This window comes from Capsicum annuum, chromosome 7, assembly GCF_002878395.1.
Source record: "Capsicum annuum cultivar UCD-10X-F1 chromosome 7, UCD10Xv1.1, whole genome shotgun sequence".
Lineage (NCBI taxonomy): Eukaryota > Viridiplantae > Streptophyta > Magnoliopsida > Solanales > Solanaceae > Capsicum > Capsicum annuum.
In genome coordinates, this window is record NC_061117.1 from 155,723,082 (window position 1) to 155,749,007 (window position 25,926).

At 30.5% G+C, this 25,926-nt stretch overlaps 1 long non-coding RNA gene across 2 annotated transcripts; it reads left to right on the forward strand.

Moving 5' to 3' along the window:
• Positions 1-22,807: 22,807 nt before the first annotated feature.
• On the forward strand, positions 22,808-24,721 carry LOC124885637. Of its 2 annotated transcripts, none has more exons than XR_007042970.1 (2): positions 22,808-24,356; positions 24,437-24,721. It is a non-coding gene; the product is annotated as an uncharacterized LOC124885637 (long non-coding RNA). The 2 variants fall into 2 exon arrangements; XR_007042969.1 differs by having other exon boundaries at positions 22,808-24,313.
• Positions 24,722-25,926: the final 1,205 nt, after the last annotated feature.

A 25,926-nucleotide genomic window follows, 5' to 3' on the forward strand; every position in this document is an offset into this window, starting at 1 on the left:
AAAATCAATAAAAGCACAAAAAAAAAAAAATATATCATATTTAGAATCACAAATAGATAGCCTAAAATACATATATCAACATGATCTATACACCATCAAGTAGATAAAATGAACAAAGAAGAATTTATAATAGATGAAAAAACATATGCAAATCATGAAGGATTAAAAATAAGAATAGTATTTTCCAATTTAGAAAGAAGATATAAGAAAATAGGTGAACATTTATATTTAATGTTAGAAAAAGAAGAATTAAAATTAGAAGATAAATTAACAACTATGGTAAGAATAGCAAAAGAAAACGAAGAAAGAGATATGAAAAAAGAAATAGATAAAATAAAACAACAGACTACAGAATATTATGAAAAAGCAAATGATAGATAACTTTAAAATACTTGTTTTATATATACTTAGAGATATAGAAATTATAGACATAAAGAAAATAATAAGGGAAAAGATATGGAATTATGAAAAAGAAGAGTTATTAAGTTCTATAGAAAACTTACACCTATATAATGAAAGCTACTGCTCATATTTAGGCAGTTATTATTCAGATGGATATTATACAGATTAAAAATGTTAGAATATATTAAAAGAGTTAGAGAAAAACAAAGTTGGCTATACGAAGAAATTAATTATAGAAACCAGCTTAGAAGAGGAAGAAAACAATTAAAAAAAAGATTAATTTGGATAGATAAAACCATAAAACAACTAGAGTTAAAGGATAGTTTAGAATATGATTTAGACATAGAATTATTCATAGAATAAAAAGACAGGATAATTAACGAAATAGATAACCTAGAATTTAATATCGATATAGTACAATTAGAATAAATTATTACAAAGAAATTTGCAGTATTACAACTACTTTAGGATAAAATGATAAACTACGAATACTTAGAATATTGGAGAAAAAATATGGAGAAAATAAGATTAACAGAAATACTTGTGAAAGAGAATCTACTTGACTATCTAAAAATTAGAAATATGGAACATACAAAATACCTTAAAAATAATATAGAAGAATTAATAAGGTTAAAACAAAAAACTAAGGAATATTATATCATAGCATTTCAATTAACATGATAAAACTAGTAAGTACTAGTTATCTACTAGTTATCCATGCAAATTACTCAAGTTATCCACACCTTCTCCTAATAATTCTTACCATATTTTAGAACTCTTTAATTTTAAATATTATAAAAATAATTAGTAAATAATTTAAGAAAAATAGTGAAAAGATGACAGAAGAGACTTTTAATGAAGGGTAAAAAGTTCAATTCACTTTTCTAAGGGTATTTACATTTTTAATATTATATATATATATATATATATATATATATATATATATATATTCTCTTATATTATAAGAGGGAGTGAGCAGCAGCTTCTGGTCGTCCTATTTGCCAACCGTTCAGCTGTTTGTTTTGAGATTTTACAATATCACCCTTAATTAATTAATATATGTCATTTATTTATTAGAAGATTAACAATATTTAATAAAAAAAAAGTAAAATAAACATTTATGACATGTCTGCTTCAATTGCTTCAACCTTAATTTTACTATATCACCCCTAACTAATTATTATATGTCATCTAATCATTAAAAAATTAATATTAGAAAATTATTATAAATTCACCTGAATATTAAAAAATTAATAATATTTAATATTAAATTAACTCGATATCTTATATGAAGTCCACTTATTTTTTTCCACGTGTATTTTTTTATAGTAATTTTATTATATAACTTTTAGTTAGTTGTTACAAGTCATTTAAGACATGTCTTATTCGCCGCTTCAATCGTGATTTTACTATATCACCCCTAATTAATTATTTTGATCATCTAAGCATTATGTCACTTAAATTGAAATAGAAAAAAAAGTATTATAAATCATAATAATAAAGAAATAAAATTATTTAAACAATATAATTGACTATCAATGCCACAAAATTTTAGACAAGGAGAGTAACATATATTATTTGAAAATTACATAAAAAGTATTATAAATTACGATAGTTAACAACTTAAAATATCTAAAAAAAAATTAATTTGTTATATATTTTAAGAAAATACATAAAAAGTACTATAAATTACAATAATTAAGAACTTTAAAAGTTTGAAGGTCAATCTGTTTGCTTTGGCACAACTTCATTGATCCTTTCTCTTGCCTTCATTTTTTACATCATTTTAATTTATTTGTCTTATTTTTTTTAAATTTTTTATATATTTCAAAAATTAAAAATTTCCTGTAAATAATAATAATTAATACCTTAAAAAATTTAAAATATATAAAGTATTTGGATGACTCTCAAAATTATATTAGTGTTACTTAAATTAAAATAGAAGAAAGAGTATTATAAATCACAATACTTAAAACTTAAATTATTTTAAAAATATAATTGACTAACAATGCCATAAAAGTTTGGACAAGGAGAGTAACATGAGAAAATTGAAGGAAAGGTGTCTTTTAAGTCTTTAATAAAGGATTGGTGACATTGACCAATTTAAAGGGTCAAACATAATTAAAAAAACTTGATTAGGTTAATTGTGGACCTGATTAATATTTTCTAAACTTTTTAATCTTTTCAAAAATATAAATTAACCCACACCCACAAAACTTCCCTCCCTCTGAAAATCAATCTCTCTCTTTTCTCTCTTCTCTCTTTATCTCGATAGTTTCTCTCTCTAACTTCTCCCAACCAACAACTTTTCAAATTTCTCCCTTCAATCTTGTACAAATTCAACCACTGGCAACAAATAGTTTTGAGTTCTTTCCCGTTCTTTTTTTACTTTCAACCATCAGTCGATGTGACAACATTCTCCGGCAACAACTTCTAGTTCTTCATCGTTTCTTTTCGATTTTTACAAGTAAAAAATTAGGGCTTTTAAGTAATGACAAAAATGAGGAACTTGATTTATTGGTGTTTGTTATTTTTTTATGTTTTTTGTTATTTTTTTAATGTTTGTTATTTTTTAGTTGAATTTCTCATCTCGATGTATCTGCTACTATTGTTTTTTAATAATGGATAAAACATGTATCGTGAATCCAACAGATGAGTATTTGTTGCAACATATATGACTAATCTGTTGCACAGATTAGTAATTGTTGCAGCATATATGACTATTATGTTGCGCAGATTAGTAATCTGTTGCAACATATATGACTAATCTGTTGCAACATATATGACTAATTTGTTGCAACAAATGAGAAATCTATTGCAACATATATGACTAATCTGTTGCAACATATATGACTAATTTGTTACAACAAATGAGTAATCTGTTGCAACAAATGAGTAATCTGTTGCAACATATATGACTAATCTATTGCAACAGATTACTCATCTATTGAATTCATTTTATGGTGTTGTAATATGAATCCAACATATGGGTTATCTGTTGCAACAGATTAGTCATATATTACGATAAATTACTCATGTGTTACAATAGATGACTCATAACAGGTTCTATCCATTGTAGCAGTAGCAGATACACCAAATAAGAAATTCAACAAAAATTATAATTTTACTTACAAAATAAGCTATGAAGTAATGTCCAAGTGGTATACGAACAAAATTTGACCTAAAATTTTTTTAAAAAATTTCAACAGGGGCACAACGAATAAGTAAAACACATGAAAAATTTCATGAAACAGGTAAAGAAGACAAAAATAATATACCATACATCAAATGCAAAAGGATCAAGGGGACAAACATTTGAGTTCTCCAAAAAACGTTTAAGTTCCCTAATATTTTAATTGCTTTCTAATAGTTGACCCATTTGTTACAACAGATTTTCTATCTGTTTGAAAATTTCCAACAGATGAATCATCTGATGCAACATGTTAGTCATCTGTTGATTCAAATTAAGCAATTATAAGTAATAACTAAATTGATTTAGCTAAAATTAAAGACGTCTCTACGACAATGGGACAAACATTTTTCTCCTAAAAATATTTGAGTTCTCTAGTATTTTAATTATTTACAACAGATTATCTATTTGTTGTAATAAGTTAGTCATCTATTGCAACAGATGTTTATAACAGGTTAACCATTTGTTTATTCAAATTAAGCAATTATTAATAATAACTAAATTAATTTAATTAAAATTGAAGACAAGTCTTTAATACAAGACCTTAGACATGGGGAAAATGTTTGAGTTCTCCTAAAAATATTTGAGCTTTAGTATTTTAAATTTCTTTTCAACATATATTGAATTCGGAATCAAAATAAGCCACAAAATTAAAAAAAAAAAAAACCAAAATAGGCCACCTATTTAAAAAGTTACCAAAATAGGCTAAACATAATAATTTATTACGTTTTCTAATTTTTTCTTAACAGTCAACTAATGGAATTGACTTTTAGAAAAACGTAAGAATTTCTTACGTTTTACATTATTTTTGTAAAACGTAAGAAATTCTTATGTTTTATAAAAAAAAATATAAAATATAAGAAATTCTTACGTGTTACATGATAATCGAGGAAAAAAATACAATGAATTATCAAATCAATTAAAAGATACTAAAAAAAAAAGTTGTTCCATGTAACAAAAAGTTACGTTCTTAACATTTTTATAGCAGTGGTCCTCCACCCACAATTTCTTTTTCCACAAATGTCCCATCACTTCTACTTTTTCCTCTTTTTACATATGATAATTATAAATTTTTTATTAGTTAAATTTATTTTTATTTTACATGTAGTTTAAATAATTTATTTTTCTAATAAATTTTTACGTTTTACATAAAAAAAAATTAAAAAAAGAAGTATCAATTACCTTATTAACTTAATAATTTTCTTATATTTATTCTATATCAAAAAATAATCACTTCTATTCTTAATTATTCGATTTCTCTTTTAAAAAAATTATACTTTTGAGTTTTTCTCTACTCCAAAATAGTGAAATATTGAATTATCGTCGATCAAATATGCTACTATATACAAGAATTATATTTTTTTAGGAGTGATCCTAAAAAAATATATTTTTCTATATTAATTTAGAAGTGTTCCTAAATTAAATTGTGATTTTTTACTCCATTAATTATAATATGAAACATATTTGTGCATGTGAGTCTCCTCAATATCCTAATCGAAACACTAATCGAAAACTACGATGAATCACTATCTGAACAAAATTAATTTCATATTTTTAACACACCAAAAAAAATATAATTATTGTATATAGTAGCATATTTGATAGACGATAATTCAACATTTTACTATTTTGGAGTAGAGAAAAACTCAAAAGTATAATTTTTTTTAGAGAGAAATTGAATAATTAAGGATAGAAGTGATTATTTTTTGATATAGAATAAATATAAGAAAATTGTTAAGTTAATGAGGTAATTGATACTTCTATTTTTTAAATTTTTTTATGTAAAACGTAAAAATTTATTACATAGATAAAAAAATAAATTATTTGAACTGCATGTAAAATATAAATAAATTTAACTAATCAAAAAATTCATAATTATCATATGTAAAAAGAGGAAAAAGTAGAAGAGATGGGACATTTGTGGAAAAAAAAAATTGTGGATGGGGGACCATTGCAATAAAAGAGTTAAGAACGTAACTTTTTTTTATGTTGAACAACTCATTTTTTAGTATCTTTTTAATTGATTTGATAATTCAATGCATTTTTTTCCTCGGTCATCATGTAAAATGTAAGAAATTCTTACGTTTTATATTTTTTTTATAAAATGTAAGATTTTTTTACGTTTTACAAAAAATATAAAATGTAAGAAATTGTAAAAGCCAACTCCGTTAATTGATCGTTAAGAAAAAAATAGAAAACGTAATAAAATATTACGTTTAGCCTATTTTGGTAACTTTTTAAACAGGTGACCTATTTTGGTCACTTTTTAAATTCTATGGGTCATTTTGGTTCTGAGTTCACATATATCTTATCTATTTAATAATTTCTAATAGATAAGTCATATGTTGCAATAATTTAGTCATCTGTTGCAACAAATGTCTATATTTGTTGGATAATTTTCAATAGATGAGTTAGCTATTGCAATAGGTTAGTCATCTGTTGCAACATATGTCTATATATGTTTGGTCATTTTCAAGAAATATCTTTAACTGTTTGATCTTTTCCAACAGATTACTCATCTATTGCAACATGTTAATTGAAATCATAATTGAACTTATCAATTCATCTTTAATTTTAGTTAAATCAATGTTTTTATTACTAATAATGTCTTAATTTGAATCATTTCAATTAAAATTGGTCAATTAACACTTTACTCAAGACTAATACACTTAGATGATCATGTATTTACTATGAGATTAATTGAAATGGTAATTAAACTATCAAGTCATCTTTAATTTAGTTAAATCCATTTAGTTATTACTAATAATTACTTAATTTTAATTATTTCAAATCAAATTGGTTAATTGATCATTCTACTTAAGACGAAACACTTAGTTGATCATGTAATTACTATAAAATTAATTGAAATTGTAAGTGAACTTACTAATTCATCTTTAATTTTAGTTAAATCCATATAGTTATTTCTAATTATGTCTTGGTTTGAATTATTTCAAATAAAATTGGTCAATTGATCACTCTATTCAGGACGAACACAATTAGTTGATCGTGTAATTACCATGAGATTAATTGAAACAGTAATTGAACTTATTAATACTAGTTAAATCAATTTAGTTATTACTAATATAATGGCTTAATATGAATAAATAGATGGCTAAGATGTTGCAAAAAATGAGTAATCTGTTGAAAATAACCAAACAGATAAAGACATCTGTTGTAACAGATTAGTCACCTATTGCAACAGATTAGTAATCTATTGGAAATAACAAATAGGTAAAGTCATATGTTGCAACAGATTGGTCATCTGTTGTAAATGACCAATAGATAAAGACATTTGTTACAACAGATGACTAATCTATTGCAACATATGTGTATATCTGTTTGATAATTTTCAACAAATGACTCATCTGTTGCAACAGATTTAATCTGTTGCAATAGGTTATACACTTAAATGATCATGTAATTACTATGAGATTAATTGAAATTGTAATTATTAAATCAATTTGGCTATTACTAATAATAGCTTAATTTGAACCATTTCAAATAAAATTAGTCAATTGATCACTCTACTCAGAACGAACACACTAAGATGATCGTGTAATTAATATGACAATAATTGTAATCATAATGGAACTTATCAACTCATCTTTAATTTTAGTTATATCAATGTAGTTATTACTAATAATATCTTAATTTGAATCAATTCAAATAAATTGGTCAATTAACACTTTACTCAAGATGAATACACTTAGATGATCATGTAATTACTAACTATGAGATTAATTAAAATTGTAATTAGAATTATCAATTCATCTTTAATTTTAGTTAAATTAATTTAATTATTACTAATAATTTTTTATTTTAATTATTTCAAATAAAATTGGTCAATTGATCATTCTACTTAAGACGAAACACTTAGTTGATTATGTAATTACTATAAAATTAATTGAAATTGTATGTCAACTTACTAATTCATCTTTAATTTAGTTAAATTAATATATTTATTTCTAATTATGGTTTGGTTTTAATCATTTCAAATAAAATTGGTCAATTGATCACACTACTCAGGACGAACACACTTAGTTGATAGTATAATTACCATGAGATTAATTGAAACTGTAATTGAACTTATTAATTCATGTTTAATTCTAGTTAAATAAATTTAGTAATTACTAATATAATGGCTTAATATGAATCAATAGATGACTAACATGTTGCAAAAGATGAGTAATCTGTTGAAAATGACTAAACAGATAAAGACATCTGTTGAAAATGACCAAACAAAGAAAGACATCTATTGGAAATGACCAAACAAATATAGACATATATTGCAACAGATGACTAACCTGTTGCAATAAATGACTCATCTATTCAAAATTATCAAACAAATATAGACATATGTTGCAATAGATAACTAAGTTGTTGCAACAGATGACTCATCTGTTGAAAATTATCAAACATATAGGATATATGTTGGAAAATAATTTAAAATAGTAAAGCTCAGATGTTTTTAAGAGAACTCAAATGTTTGTCCCCTTGTCTAAGGTCTTGTCTTTAATTTTAGTTAAATCAATTTAGTTATTACTAATAATTGCTTAATTTGAATCATTTTAAATAAAATTTATCAATTGATCATTCTATTAAGGACGAATACATTAATTGAAATTGTAAGTGGACTTATCAATTCATTTTTAATTTAGTCAAAATCAATTTATTTATTACTAATAATGACTTAATTTGAATCATTTGAAATAAAATTGGTCGATTGATCAAGCTCCTCGAGATGAATACACATAGTTGATCATGTAATTAGTATGAGGTTAATTGAAATTGTAAGTGAACTTGTCAATTCATCTTTAATTTTAGTTTTATCAATTTAGTTATTACGAATAATGGCTTAATTTGATTTATTTCAAATAAAATTGGTCAATTGATCACTCTAATCATGACGAATACACTTAGTTGATTAATTTAATTACTATGAGATTAATTGAAATTGTAAGTTTATCTTAAATTTTAGTTAAATCAATTTAGTTATTACTAATAATATTTTAATTTGAATTATTTCAAATAAAATTGGTCGATTCATCACTCTACTCTGGACGAATACACTTAGTTAATCATGTAATTACGATGAGATTAATTGAAATTGTAAGTGAACTCATTAATTCATGTTTAATTTTAGTTAAATAAACAAAGTTATTACTAATAATGACTTAATTTGAATTATTTAAAATAAAATTGGTCAATTAATTATTCTACTAAGGATGAAACACTTAATTGATCATTTCATTATTGAGATTAATTGAAATTATAATTGAACTTACTAAGTCATCTTTAATTTTAGTTAAATCAATGTAGTTATTTCTAATAATGTTTTAATTTGAATCATTTCACATAAAATTTGTCAATTAATAATTCTACTTAGTACGAAACACTTAATTGATCATGTAATTACTATGAAATTAATTGAAATCGTAATTGAACTTACTAATTCATCTTTAGTTTTAGTTAAATCAATATAGTTATTTATAATGATGACTTAGTTTGGATCATTTCAAATAAAATTGGTCAATTGATCACTCTACTCAGAACGAACATACTTAGTTGATCATGTAATTACCATGAGATTAATTGAAACTATAGTTGAACGTATTAATTCATATTTTATTTTAGTAATCAATTTAGTTATTACTAATAATGACTTAATGTGAATCAATAGATGACTAACATGTTACAACAGATGAGTAATCTGTTGGAAATGACCAAACAAATAAAAACATATGTTGAAAATGACTAAACAGATATAGACATCTGTTGAAACAAATGACTCACTTGTTGCAACAACTAATTCATCTATTGAAAATTGTCAAACAGATATAGACATCTATTGCAATAGATGACTAACATGTTACAACAGATGAGTAATCTGTTGGAAATGACCAAACAAATAAAACATATGTTGAAAATGACTAAACAGATATAGACATCTATTGAAACAAATGACTCACTTGTTGCAACAACTAATTCATCTATTGAAAATTGTCAAACAGATATAGATATCTATTGCAACAGATGACTAAGTTGTTGCAACATATGACTCATCTGCTGGAAATTACTAAATAGACAAAATATGTGTTGAAAAATAATTTAAAATACTAAAGCTCAAATATTTTTTAGGAGAACTCAAATGTTTTCCCCCTTGTCTAAGGTCTTGTCTTCAATTTTAGTTTAATCAATTTAATTATTATTAATAATTGCTTAATTTGAATCAACAAATGACTAAACTATTATCAGCATTTATTGCAACAGATGACTAACTTGTTGCAACAAATAGGCGATCTGTTGAAAAATAATTAAAATACTAAGGAACTCAAACATTTTTAGGAGAACTCAAATATTTGTCCTATTGTCTAAAATATGTCTTTAATTTTAGCTAAATAAATTTAGTTATTACTAATAATTGCTTAATTTGAATCAACAGATGACTGATATATTGCAACAGATGATTCATCTGTTGGAAATTATAAAACAGATAGAAAATCTGTTATAATAGATGGGTTATCCATTAGAAAGTAATTAAAATACTAGGGAACTTAAATATTTTTAGGAGAACTCAAACGTTTGTCCCCTCTATCTTTTTGCATTTGATGTATGATACACTATTTTTATCTTTTTTTACCCATTTCATGATATTTTTCATGTGTTTCACTTATTTGTTGTACCCTTTTTGAAATTTTTATAATTTTTTAGGTCAAATTTTGTTCGTATATCACTTGGACATTATTTCATAGGTGATTTTGTTAGTATAATTATGATTTTAGTTGAATTTTTTATTTGGTATATTTGCTACTGCTACAATGGATAGAACCTGCAACATGAATCCAATATATGAGTCATTTATTGCAATAAGTGAGTAATCTGTTGCAACAGATGACCCACATGTTGGATTCATGTTACAACACTATAATACAAATCCAACAGATGAGTAATCTGTTGCAACAGATTAGTCAATATGTTGCAATAGATTAGTCAATATGTTGCAACAGATTAGTCAATATGCTGCAATAGGTTACTCATCTGTGCAACAGATTACTCATCTGTTGGATTCACGTTACATATTTTATCTATTGTTGAAAAAATAGCAGTAGCAGATATATCCAGATGAGAAATTCAACTAAAAATTATAATTTTACTTACTAAAATCACCTATAAGTAATTCCCAAGTGATATACGAATAAAATTTGACCTAAAAAAATTTGATCAAGTAGCAATAGTAGCGGTAACAACAATGTTCAACAACAATAAGATGATGATGATGAACAAAAAGAGATGATAATGAAGAACAAGATGATGATAATGAAGAAGAAGATGGCGAATAAAGCAACAACAACAATGAACAACAAAAATCACGAAGAGATAAAAAACTCCAATGAATGAGAAGAGAGAGAAACATGTCTTTTTTCCCTCCATTTCTAGTTATATTAGGTTTTACATTGGATCAAAGTGTAAATTAAAAAACTTGTAGGTTATTTTCAAACTTTTCTTACTTTCTTAATCCTTAATAAAGTAATTGTCACCCCCACTCAATTATTAAGACTTGTGTCACCCATACTTCATTTTAAACTTCTTTTGTCACCTAGAGCCCAAGGCCCCGAGTAACATATAGTATTTAAAAATCACATAAAAAGTATTATAAATACAATATTTAATAACGTAAAATATTTAAACAAAATTAATCTATTATATATTTTTAAAAAATAACGTAAAAATACTATAAATCACAATAATTAAAAACTTGAAAAGTTTAAAAGATATAAAATATTTGGTTGACTATCAAAATTATATCAGTGCCACTTAAATTGAAATAGTTAAAAATATAATTGACAATCAATGCTACAAAAATTTGGACAAAAATAGTATTATAAATTATAATAGTTAACCTCTTTTTCCAAAAATCCTCTTCCATTTGGAGTATACGGTTGTAATCATTACTGAGGTCAGTTTTTAAGTTGTGTAAGAAATTGCTATGAGGCCAATTAACAGAGTTATGAAGACCCTTAAAACGAGCAAGAATTACACGCTTTTTTCTTAAGATTATCGCCAAAAGTTTGAAGACTCCAGCTTTTCAAGGTTTTAACAAAGTCTACAATAGGAGGAGTAAAAGCTCTATTTCGCCAACACTAAGTAGTGATATTCCAAAAATCAACATGGGATGACGAAAATTTTTCTAGATGAAAAGGACGATCTGATTAAGTGGGATGATTAGTAGTTAGGTGAAGTAAAAGGGGATTATGATCAGAAACCAATCGGGGGAGATGTGTTACTCCAGCATCAGGATATTGGGAAATCCATTCAACATTTGCTACTACACGATCCAGGCGTTCAAGAATAAGACCACGACTATAGCGGAAATTAGACCACGTAAATTTACTCCCTTTAAAACCTAAACTAGTCAAACCACATGCATTAAGGCAAGAATGAAAAGTATGAGCTCTAGTATTATTTATGGGTTTCCCTCCCCACTTTTCGTCTTGAGAAAACACTTCATTAAAATCAACCCCCACCATCCAAGGTAGAGGAAAGGATAGTAATTTCTTGAAGACTATTCCATAAGGACAATCTATGAGCAAAGTTCGTACTAGCATATATAATACTAAAAAGCCAAGGATTAGAGAGAGGAATGACCTTAACCATAACATACAACTCTTAAGATAATTGACAGACCCCAGATACTGTAATAAGATTATCTTGACAAAGAAGGACAATTCCTCCCGATCTACCACAGCAGGAACTTCGATGAAGTTGGAAAAGTTAAACTCATCTTTGATGGCAGCATGTTGTTCCATTCGAGTTTCCAATAGAGCTATCATGCAAGGATGTAAAGAGTTGAGAAATTCCCTAAACTTTCTCTTAAAGATAGAACTGTAAGAACCCCTAATGTTACACATAAGGATAGACATAGCGCGATTCACGAAATCAGGAATGGGAAAGGGTGAAGGATCAGCATTGATCTCCAACCGTGGAGACCTTTTGAAGGTCGAGTTCAGGACTATTGCATGCTTCCTCGCTCCCTTGACGATCGAAGGACGGATATCCATCGACCACTTAGTCATGTTCTTCCGGCACCAATAGATAAACTTCTTATCTAGCATTTCTGGAAAGAGCATAAGGGTTACTTTTTGAGTATGGCAATTTCGGTTAACGAGGTGAGATCTAGTTCTTGCTCACCTAGTAATAGTGTCTGACCCTCCTGCTGATCCTCCATGGGGGTTTTCATGTTGGGGTTGGATACTGGCACCCAAGGAAAGGACAGTGGATTGGAGTTAAAAGTCTCATGGGGACAAAAAAATGGAAGAGTTGTTTGAAGAGTTCGACCCATTATAGGGTTAATGTGCATCGACATTCCCCAGTGAGGTCTCATCACTACCAGAAATTACCCCTATGGTGACAGTTGCAAAATCGTTGCAATAGATAGAAAAACCGTTGTCATAGCTCTACCACAACGGTTTGGCAACCATCCTATAGGTGGGTGTTGCAATAGGTCTATGACAATGGTTTATGCGACAGTTGTCTAAACCGTCACCATAGGTTAAGCTATGGCGATGATTTTAGAAAACCGTCGCCATAGCTTGACCTATGGCGACGGTTATTTTTTGACTTATTGAGACGCCTATTTTCATCTATTGCAATGGTTACAACTGTCGCCATAGCTTTATTTTTTGACTTATTGAGACGCCTATTTTCATCTATTGCAATTGTTACAACCGTTGCAATAGAAGATATTACAACGACATTAAATCATTGCAACAACATCTATTGCGACGTTTGCAATATTGCAACAACATCTATTGCGACGTATTGTAAATTAGTATTTACATACATAATAAATTACAATAAACAATTATACACACATCATAAAACAAAATCATTCATTAATAATCACATAATCCAAAATATGGAACAAATTAAACTAGTAATCTAAATCCAAAAGCAAAATGTATGTTAAGTACTCAAATGATTAGTTAAGTTTTTACATAGTATCAAGTTCTAGTCACGATAAGTTTCAAGAAATTCTATGTAGCCTGTATTCTTCTTCTTGTGTTCTAGCATCTATTTTTTCCGTAAAGCTGCAAATGATCCAGCTGAAAAAAAGTTCTTTAACTTTTGATGATTTCTTGAACACCCTTGTAGATTCATAATTGTTTAAGTCACTGCAATTTCAAAAAATAAAATATCAAATAGGTTCACAGTAAGTTCAGATAGCATGTTATGAGTTTCTACCCCAGCTTAACGTTTACAAAAGAAACTGAAAAAATATGTCTGCATATTTGCATAAAACTTCTAAACACTAGTTTTATGCAACTCCTTCAATGGAGTAACTCGTTCATGTCAATGATTTCAAGAAATCTTGCCAGAATAATTCCTATTTGTCAAACTAATAAAGTGCAGTTATCAGACTTACAGATACTGATATTTTAATTAGTGATTCAGGATAAGAACCTTCAAAACCTGCAACAAAATGATAGGACCACCTTGCCACAAAAAGAATGACTCTGCTATCATAAGATCAATTATCTTCCTAACGTAGCACTCCATCTCCTTCTAGGAAAAATGTTTTGATTTGTCAAATTGCAATCTTCCAGCAGCCAAAATAATACACTTAAACTACGACAACTGCAATTTAACCAACAAAGTATTGGAAAGCCAACTTATTTTTTGCTGCATCAATCAGTCAACCAACAATGCCACAATTTCAAATGAATATTACTAAACAGATACAAAATTTAACTGTAAACAAGGAATGCGAATGCCTAACAATGAACTTGAAATAGCAGATTTATCATACAATACAAACTAGGGGAAAAGGAAAAAGTATAATACTTACTTCTCACACTTGTTTTTATTGTTTCCATCCAAAACCTCAGGCTGAAAAAATTTCTGTAAAGCATCCTCTTGTCCCCCATACCTAAAGTGTTGAGCAAAATCATGAAGTAATTACTAATCTTGGACGGAGTATCTAGAGCCGAATCAATACTCAAATACCTAGCTATTTGCTTCTCTAATATACAAAAGAGACAAACAGCTGCAGCTCCAGAATCACTTGCACAAAAAAAATGGGATTCAAGAAAATCTAAAAATAACTAGGGCATCAAAATCAAACAATCTACCAACTACACCTCAACTATTGAAAAAAATCAGCTTAATAGATAGTTTGACCCAGTGTATGGATTTAGTGGATATGTTAGGCAGAAGAGTATAAGAGGATATTTTTTATTTTTATGGTGTTTCTATTTCTTTTCCTGTACCATCTTGGTACCTATTAATTAAATATCTACCTTTACAACTGATTATGCAGAGAAGAGCTTATTATTTAATAGCAAACAACCAACAATGAAGTGTCAGATAATATTTATAGTGAAGATGGACATAAAGCAGTCTTTATGAGAACTCGATATAAAATATTCTATACTAGGCTATTTTCTATGCATAAAACTTAGTAAAAGCATGTTATCACTATAGCGGCCCATTAGCTTCACCAAACTGATGTCGTTCTCAGCACTTTGAGCTTCAACATCCGCTGCATTGATGGCACGTTGAGCCTCCTCTATGGTAGTATCAAAGCCAAATGACTTGTTGATGACCTGATAACAGAACAAACTATCTTTATATAACAACAGTCCAAACTAAGGACCACTATAAAATACTAGCTGCTTAACTCAAATGAGAGGGGAAGCTACCAAAATGATATTTCTAGATAGTACTTTAAAAAGAAAAAGGCAGCCCGGTGCAGTAAAGATCTTCTGCACTCACTTGAAATATTTGTGATGATATTAACACACTTTTGAGCAGAGAATAAAGTGAGAAATTTAAATAAAGAAATTAGAATTATGGATAAAAAGACACTTCAATATAACTTTTAATTAGTACAAATGCTAACAATTCAAGACATCAATTTTAATCTGGCTAGTAGAAGAACTAACATGTGCAATCATACAGGGTTGCTAGGCTTAAGTGCTTGCTTGTGGACATACGAGAAAGGATTAAAGGGGAAATTGTATCATTTCCCTACCAGAAGCCCATGAAGAGTGGCAATGCATATCAACAATTAGTTAATCCTAGCTTTCCTATAGCATATGTGGTGAGCTCTTGCAACTTGCAATGTGATGATCAGGTTTATTGCCTCTACCCAGGCGCAGAAAGTAAAAGTTCAGACGGTACTGTAGTAAATGAACAAGGCTTCAATAACTGTGAATTTGACACTCTTTAATACTTAAGTAATCAAACTTCTAAACTGGAGGAGGTTCCTAGATGTACTGTGGTAGTAGCACGCCTACTACCAACATAGGTCGAAGCAAGCAAAGAGGAGGATCACGTGCAATAATAGGAAGTTGATGAACTTTTTAGGAAGAGCATCTTTGTAATTGAGAAATAAGTATGGTTTATTATGTGAAGATCTGGAATCTTTATTCCCGGCTGTTGTATTTATTCATTGTTTGATCTTGGCTCTTAGATCTGTGTTCGTCTTATATGTAGATACTTTTTTTCATTTCCTGCGTTTTTACTTACGATTTGGTGAGGTATACTTGGGTTTGTCTTACAATCTTCTTTTCACGACCATCTCTTTTTCTTCTATTTCTATTCATAAACTATTAGTCACAGTTAGAAGGAAAACACGAGAGACATTACTTGAAATAAATTCTTCCTCTAACACCCAAAGTCACCAATTTGTGGTAGTGATATCAAACAATTCTTACCTTTGTAAGACCAAGAGAACAACAAAGTCATTCCCCCATCTCTCAATACGTTAAGCCTCTCGATTGCATCTATAAAAGTATTAAGAACGCCAATAAATTTCAAAAGCAAATACAAAAAAGCTGTAACTTAGATTCTACAGTCAATATGCCTTCACCTCATCGAAGGTTTAGAAGCATCATTCGCTCCTTTCTGTCTTTTCATTGTCCGCCTCTTACGGAAAATGGATATAGATGATAAGAATTTCACATCATAATCAAAATTGCATTACCCAAGCACAGTAAACATGGGTACAAGTTCATAACAAGAAGCTTTTTGATGGCAATCACCACTTCTGGATTATGTTTCTCAGTTGTATCTAACATTAAAATGGTTCCAATCAGTATAAAATTTTTTCATGCAACTCCAAATTTTATATACATATATGTTACTTCAAAAATAAGAGACTGTATTTAACATCAGCAGATCATTTCAATCACCAATAAAATACGGTGCGGTCATGAAAGTCATACTATATAGAGGATATTAATTTTGAATCTTGTGATCTTAAATTAGATGTGCCTTTAAATCTTGTGGTCCTAAAAGTATCATGTAGTTCTGGTAAGGGAGTGTCATTAGGGGTAAAAGGGGAATATCAGAAATAAAAAGTTATTAAATATAGAAAGTCAACGTTCTTTTTTTGAGATAGATTATGAAGCAAAGACAGACATATACCTTATGTGACATTGTTTCTATCAACTCCTTGCCATGTAATTTTCTAGCCACCACATTGATCTGAGATCTTGTGAACTCAATCTTCAAAGATGAAAAAGAAATGAACAAAAAAGCAAAAGAAGGATTAGTTGAAACTTTCAGAAGGTTTCTTTGATTGGACAAATTTGAATACATATCTATCACCTCTTCATATGCTTCAAGAATCATAGGTTCCTGCTAGGATGATTCGCTTGAATTACAAATCATTACCCCTTGCTGGAATAAATTGTTTTAGGCGCTGTGAATGAAAAATAGAGCAAAATTCAGCCGACATGTTCTCCACAGGAAAGCAAGGATTTTCACTGAAGGTTTCAATTAAACAGATGAAGAAGAAACCAAGTACTACAAGTAATAGATTTAGTAGTGAGAACTCAAAAACATATATCATCTTACCACCCTCTCATTGCACATTGGTATCTGTAGAAACACCATCAGATAATCCTCTACATTTAGATTTTCTACATAAAAAAGGTACTCAATCTGAGCTAAAGGTTTAAGGCGTCGGAACATGATCTAAAAGTAACCAAGTACACGAATCACTCTATCTACCGACTGTATTAGGAACAACACAATACACATCTTGGTCAACCTCTACAACGGTGGTGCCAAATAGTTGGCCCTAGTGTCTAACCAATTGGCGTACACATATTCCACTAAGTCACCACCTCTGCCGAAGCTGATTCCACTGTCAGAGGATTGAAATCCCATTCTCTAAAGTAAGCAACCAGCTCAAACACTAACAATATCATTGAAACTGTCAAAAACACCTTAATTACGCAATCGAGTTTAGAATCCGACCTAGGAGGAGCTGATTTAGATGTAATGATTAGATGATTGGCGGTGCAAACAATGGAAATGAAGCCATTTGTGAGAAATGCAATTGAATTAGCAATTTGCTGAAACTTGAGAATGTAAAAGAGTAAAAAGTTAATTGGAAGTATGTAAAAATAGTGTAACATTTTGTCTCCGTTCAGATGAACCTCTCGACCTTGTACTAAACATCAAAAACAACATCGAAGTTTGTTTCTTTTCGATCAGATTCTCGCAAAGAATAAGAAAATAAAATGATCAAACACCACTGTAGCAATAGTAGCTATAGGAATTCCACCATATTAAAAACCAATAATATCATCATCATCGGGGACTTAAGGCAATAAAATTGAAGCCAACATAATTAAGAAAAGAACTTTATGAATAAAAGAATTACTCAATTATATAAGTACTAATAAAATATAGAGGAAGGGACCATTGCCTCAATTTTATTGATAAGGCAAAACGATCCGACAGCTCAAAGTGTTAAAAGGTCTCGTCAACAAAAAGTAAAGTTACTAATAGATGCGTTGATAAAGTGCAACTAATAAATATTGGAACTTGTTATAGATTACCACTGCAGGTAGCGAAGAAATACATGTTCATATAATATTAAAGATCAACTAAAACAATACCTTTGGAATGTGGCCGTGATGAATTAGTTAGCATGAGTTCAAAGTGTCTTCAATTTTACCAATACCCATAAAATAAAAACAGGAAAAATCAAATCTTTGTCAATTCTCATAATAATGTAAGCTAAGACCAGTTAAGGTTAACATTCATTAAAAAATATTTCAATGTCTAGGAATAAACAGAAGTTCATGTAAAAAAGTAAATAGTTTAAAGTGTAAAACCAACACAAGATTTGTTAACTCAAAATAAAAATTACTTTATGACAGATAAGGAGTTCATTGATGTGGTTGCTATGACAGAACGTTGTTAAGCAAGAATTGACCTGATCTTTGACTACAAGATCACCAATTCAATATTGCGTTGATTGAAATGGATAGGGACTTTTCAGTTCCATAACGGATTACCCAAGGTTTCCTTGATACAAACAAAACTGCTCAACCAAGGTTTCAAACTCGCAAGCATATGACTAACTAAAGTACAATAATATACCTAGTGTAATCCCATAAGTCGGGTATGGGCGAGGTATAGTGTATGGAGACCTTACCCCTAGCCTCATAGAGATAGAGAGGTTGCTTACAACAGTCCCTCGACTTAGAACATGACTAACTAAACTACAACAATAATATATCCAGTGTAATCCCATATACATATGTTACCCCTACTTAGAGATAGAGAAGTTGTTTCCCATAGACCCTCTACCTAAAGCATGACTAACTAAAGTGTCTATATATATATATTACAGGTAGTCAACAAAGTTGGGCATAGTTTTATAATATTTCACAACTCCAATTCAATATCAATTGAATATGAAAGGAGGAGGTACATAAAAACAGAAGCTAAACTACTCACTTGTTTGTCATTGATAATATGGTTTTGGGTTATAACAGTGTCTACAAGTTTTTCATTGATAATATGGTTTTTGGCTATAACAATGTCTACAATGGTTGGATCTACGTAAGCGATGAAACCAGAACCTCTGGGTCTACCTGTATGCCTATCTTTCATAATCACCAAGCCTATTATCTCTCTATACCTCTCAAAGTACTTCACAAATTATTCTACCAAATCTAGTTTTCATTAACACTCTCATCAGTAAATCAAAAACCCACTACGAAAAAAAAAATTTAGTAATAATACATTAAAATAATGAAGAAGAAGAGCAAAGTAACAACTTTGTTTAAACGAAAAAAAAGATTAAGGATGTTATTATATGACGACCCAAACTATGACTTTTGTGTTCTTATCTCAATTCTCAGCAACAACAAACCGTACAACTTCCGATGAACTGAGTGAAGAAAAAGAACAAAGCATGAAAATCAAAGATTAATGATGTTTTTAGATTGAGGAATAATGGATTTTCGATTGATTGAGAAATGGGTTTTCTAGAAAATCACACTACTGTATCCTCAATGACAAATGGATTTTCTAGCAAATCACAGAGTAACTTCATCTCTTTTGCTCGATGAGAAATAAATTTTTGATAGTGTAATTACAATCAATTTTTGTTTATGAGAAAGAAGTAGCGTTACGTTTTTTATGAGAAAAAAAGAGGGTTTTTGATTATTTCTATTGAGAAATGTATGTATGGCTGAGTAAAATATTGTAGAGGGAAATTAAGAAGTGTTGCCATAGATAATTTTTCCTGATTAAGCGTTGCCATAGATGTTTTATGGCAACGGTTTTAAAAAGCATTGCTATACATATATCTATTGTAACGGTTCATTCTCCATAACAACGTTTATAGTGCTAGTAGAATAATTATTTTTTGCAACGGTTGGAAGCATTGCCATAGATTGTCTATGGAAATGCTTTTACAATCATAGCCAAAAAGTTCGTTGCCATAGGCTAATTTCTGGTAGTGCATTATAGTAAAAAGTAACGGGGCTATCGCTGGAGAAATGGAGTTAAGCACATTTTTAACCATAGATGATTCCAATAATTCTCCATTCCTATTTTTAACCCTTCTGTCACTAGTTGGGATAGAAAGTTTTGGTTCTGTATGATGATCATCACTTCGTGCCTATCCAAGTCTCCGGTGAAGAACATATCTTAGCCATGGAGTGCATGTTCGATCCAAGATTATGGAGGTTGGGATGCAAGAATAGGGACTGTCGTATAAACAATCGGTAGATTGGGAATATTAAGATTTTTCATGTTCGAGTGGGGTAGAAAGAAGATTTGTTCTCTTTGTTATTTAACGGAAGTACTAGTTTTTGCATTTGGACCGGTGAGGGAGTTGTGAAAGCAATTTGAGGGTTTGTCCAATATTTGGTTAATAGGTTCTAATGATTGCATACATTTAGTGAAAAATATGGAGTGAAATCCATTGGGTGTTGGAAAACTTGCTGCACTGGGTTTCAATTTAACTAGAGAAATGCATGGTGGAATAGCTAAGAAATTATCCATATGGCAAAGAGAAGTTGACATTTGTTTGAGGTTTAAGGATGAGTGTCTCTTCGTTAGGATTTTTCTAGGGGTAGAAATTTCAGTTTTACTTAAGTGTTGGCAGCCAGATGTGTTGACAACTAGAGTAACAGTTATCAAATTAGTAACAAAGAGAGGAACAGTGGGGTCTACGTGTTGAGAGGAGGCGGAAACTATAGAATAGAAATACATGTAAGAGTTGATACGCTGGATCGAGTGGCAGGTTTGTTCCTGGGGAATTGATGTAGCTGCCTTCATGTGATAATCCTCATCAATTTGCATTAAAAGATCAAATTTATTAATGGCCAAATGTGCAGACTTAGGAGATGAAGCGTTTCCTTGAAAAAAGGTTTCAATTGTAGTATTAATATTGGGAATCGGGGGTGGACCTTGATCCATAACGGCAGTTACTTTATTACACGCATTACTAAAAGGTTCCAAGTACCGATTCCCTGTGATCTCTGGCAAGAGTTATTTGGTAGGGATAGCTTTGCGCAGAGCCTTTCTTTTATAATAAAAAAATACTTTGATCCATGCTTGAGATTGGTTGTCGTGTACTTCAAGGGAAGCCTCCTATGATTGTCAATATTGTGGAGTTGGTGGAATTTTTTAAATGAACAAAAATGCTACGTGTGGCCCAATCGGCCACAGTTGAGCAAAGTTGGACTTCACCTTCAAAGGTAATGAGCTATTTCTGAAGACCAATGAAAATATATGATTTCAAGGGTGTATCTAGTGGAACTTGTACACAAAAATGTGCATAACGTCCCGTAAGGGTGTCACTAGTGAAAGCATCCACTCTAAGAAACTTACCAATAGAATTTCCAATCTTTTAAAAAATGATTGCATCATGAAATTCCATTAGTAACTCCAGCAATTGCGCCCAAATCATACTATAAAGCTGTTTAGCTCCAGATATAAAAAAATTGGGGGCCCTGCATTGAACAGAGAGGCGATTGCCATTAATAAACCAAGACCCTTGTTTGATAATGTTGGTGAAGTTTTCTTCCTTGGTAAATTTGACTATGAAATTCATACTCCAAATCAATGAGATTGATCGATTCCGCGGGCTTCCAAAGGGTCTGTAATTTGGGCCTCCAATGTTCCTCCCATTATCAATCAAAACCACCTTTGTCTCATACCAAAGTTTAAAACTGTCAACTACTTAAAATTTTTTTGGCCTATTAGTTTATGCAATGCTAGTTATAAAATTATCACTAAAATTATTGTTAATCGTCTCAAGCGTTTCCTACTAGACCTTATCGGCCCTTTCCAAGCTGCTTTTCTTAAGGGATGAAAGGCCATGGATAACAAACAATATTATAATTCAAGAGATTATTACTCTCCTCAACAAATTTTCCAGTTAAAAGGGTTATCTCCTGGCAAAAATAGATCTTGAAAAAGCTTACGGTAAACTTGAATGGTGCTTTATTTATCGTACACTAATTTTCTTCAATTTCCCCCCCAAAAATTAGCAACCTCATCATGAACTGTATCTCCTCCTCTAGCATAGCAGTTCTTGTTATTGGGTCCAAAACATCCCTTTTCAATCTCAGTAAAGGAATTCATCAGGGTGATCCCATGTCCTTGTATATTTTTATTCTATGTTTAGAAATGCTTTCAAAACTTATTGACCACCATGTTCAGTTAGGTCTATGAAGTAGCCTCCACCGGGCCTCATCTCTCCCATTTTTTTTCGTTGACGATTTCAGATTCATGACTAAAGTAAATGTGAAATCTATTCATTCTCTCAATAATTGTTTGACTACTTTTTGCTTACTATCTAGGCAGACTATCAACAACACAAAATCAAAACTGTTTTTCTCCAAAAAGTGCAGCACTAATCCAAACCTTGCTTCTTCCACTCATAATATCTCATAAACTTTGCCTTTTTGGAAATATTTGGGTTATCCTATCCTTAATCGTCCACCAAAATCCTTGGACATTCATTATATTACTGACAACATGTACTTAAAGCTATCCTCCTGGAAGACTAAATTTCTTACCCCGTCTGGAAGAATTACTCTTATTAATGTGACTTTGAATTCCAAACCAGTGTATTCTATGCAATATTTTCATCTTCCCAACAAGATTACTAAGTATATCGACAAAATCTAGTGTAACTTTTTGTGGGGTTCTTCACTAGACAATAGGAAACTTTATCTCTTAGACTGGTCCACCGTTACAAGACCTTATAATAAAAGAGGCCTTTCCATTAAGAAAGACTCTCAAAAAAATTTAGTTTTTCTTAGCAGCCTTGCTTGGCATCTTTTTACTAGTCCTAATCTTTTTTGGGTTCAGTGTCTCATCAATTAATATTCCTACCTTCGTTCCTTAACTTTCCATTCCTTTACTTGGAAAAATGTTCTTTTAGGATAGAAAAAAAGTCAATAGGGAGTCTTTTGGAATGTTAGGAATGGTACGTCCATTAATATATGGAACTTCAACTAGATATCCCCCAATATTATTCTCCATCTCTTATCCAAGGTCTTCTTCTGTAACACGAGTCTTTCAGAAAAATAGCTGACTATAAAACTCATAATGCTTGGTCCTGGGACTCTTTCCCTTTTATTATCCCCGATGATATCAAAAACTTAATCAATCAAGTTTCTATTAATGAACTTGCTCACCAAATAGACTCCACTTGTTAAGGTCTTGAAAAGAATGGCTTATTCACCACTTCTTCCATCTATAGCCTCTTAACTCCTACCAATGAGTAAATTCCTAATTTCCAATGGATTTGGGATTCCCCAACCTTAGGAAAAATAAAATTCTTCCTATTATTTTGTGCTCATGATCGTTTACCTATGAAAAATATCTTTGATGTTTGGAAATTATCATAAATGATCTTTGTTTTCGATGTCATCTCAAGGTTGAGGGCGCTTATGATATTCTTATTGATTGAACTATAGTGTGTTTCTTTTGGGCCACTTGGAATATTTCATTGGATCAATGTCCTCCAGCTCCCATCAAATAATGGCTTGTCTTCTTAAGAGATCTATCTCACTCTCTACCTAACCCCTATATCAACTGGACTCTCTTTTACTCTTTTGCTATTTGGTTCACCTTGAATAATCAAAATCATGCCTATTTCAATAACACCATGTGTACTCCTTCACCTAATCACCTTATTCAAATTGTGCGTGAGTTTTACTTCTTCACTGATACTCACATCTCTAGTAATAAATATGTTAATATTATGATTAAATGGTACCCTCCGTAGAAAGGCTGGTTTAAATTAAATATTAAAGGTGCATTCCATTCTCACACTCTCCGAGGTGGTATTGGAGGAGTTTTGTGAAATCATGAAGGTAAGTGGTGTTTGGGCTTCAATGGTGCTACAACAGCTGTGACATGCCTACAGATGGAACTTAAAGCTCTCTAGGCGTGCGTTAAACTCTCTTACATTCATCACTTTCAAGCTCTTGAGGTGGAAACTGATTCAGTTGATCTTTTACATTTGATTAATCAAACTAATCCCCAATTTTCTTGTCTTATCATGCAATGCAGGTACTATTTGAAGAAGCTGTTGTATCCTCTGCTTCGCCACAACTTCAGGGAAGCAAATAGAGTGCCTTATCAACTATCTATGGAAGGAAAAATAAGTTTGGAAACTACTCCTGTAGTGTTTTACTCCCAGATAGTCCATGAGGACTTGCAACTGCATACTATTTGTAGGAAAGTGTCTACAATGGCTTGTACTACTCTTTCTAGGTCGGGTAATCTTTGTGTAATCAAATATAATGTAGTGCTTTGAATAGTATAAATAAATAACTTCGGCTTTCCAAAAAAAAACACAGCTTAAAATATCTAAGAAAAATTTAATCTATTATATATTTCAAGAAAATATGTAAAAAAAACTATAAATCACAATAATTAACAACTTAAATTTTTTTTAAGGATATGAAATATTTGGTTGACTCTCAAAATTTTATCAGTGCTATTTAAATTGTAATAGAGAAAAGGTATTATAAATCTCAATAATTAAAAACTTAAATTATTTTAAAAATACAATTGACTATCAATGCCACAAAAGTTTGAAGAATGAGAGTACAACAACAACAACAAAAAACCCAGTGTATTCCCACATAGTGAGGTCTGGGGAGGGTAAGATGTACGAAGTCCATACCACTACCTCCGAAGAAGTAGCAAGGCTGTTTTCGATAGACCCCGAACTTAAGATAAAACAAGTCATCAAAAATGTACACAAAGCATGGAACAATATGACATGACATAAATACGCCACCTATAAGGAGTAGTAAACAAATAATAGTAAGCAATCGTAATGCAGCATAACAAGAATACTGCACCGGCCAAGTAAAGCCCTATCCTACCTATCGAAAAAGTCACTAGCCTTCTATCCTAATACGCTTCCTCTAGATCTTCCTATCTAGGGTCATTTCCTCAGTAAGCTGTAACTGCTCCATGTCCCGCTTAATCACCTCTCTCCAGTATTTCTTTGGCCTACCCCAGCTCCGCTTGACACCATCCAAAGCAAGCCTCTCACACCTACGAACTAGAGCATCCGTGTCCCTTCTCATCACATGTCCGAACCATCTCAAACGGACCTCCCACATCTTGTCCTCTACTGAAGCTACACCAACCTTATCTCGAATAGTCTCATTTCGAACCCTATCCCCCCTAGTAAGCCCACACATCCAGTACAAACATCCGTATTTCCACTACTTTTAGTTTTTGAATGTGAGAGTTCTTGACAGGCCAACACTCCGCTCTATATAACATGGCCGGATGGACTGCCACCCTATAAAATTTGCCTTTAAGCTTGGGCGGCAGCTTCTTATCACACAACACCCCTGAGGAGAGCTTCCACTTCATACATCCCGCCTCGATCTGGTGAGAGACATCCTCGTCAATCTTACCATTCCCCTGAATCATGCCCCCTAAGTACTTGAAACTCTCTTACACACCACCTGAGAATAAAACCTTACTACCACCTTGTCCACCTCCCTCAAGATATTAAACTTACATTCCAAATATTC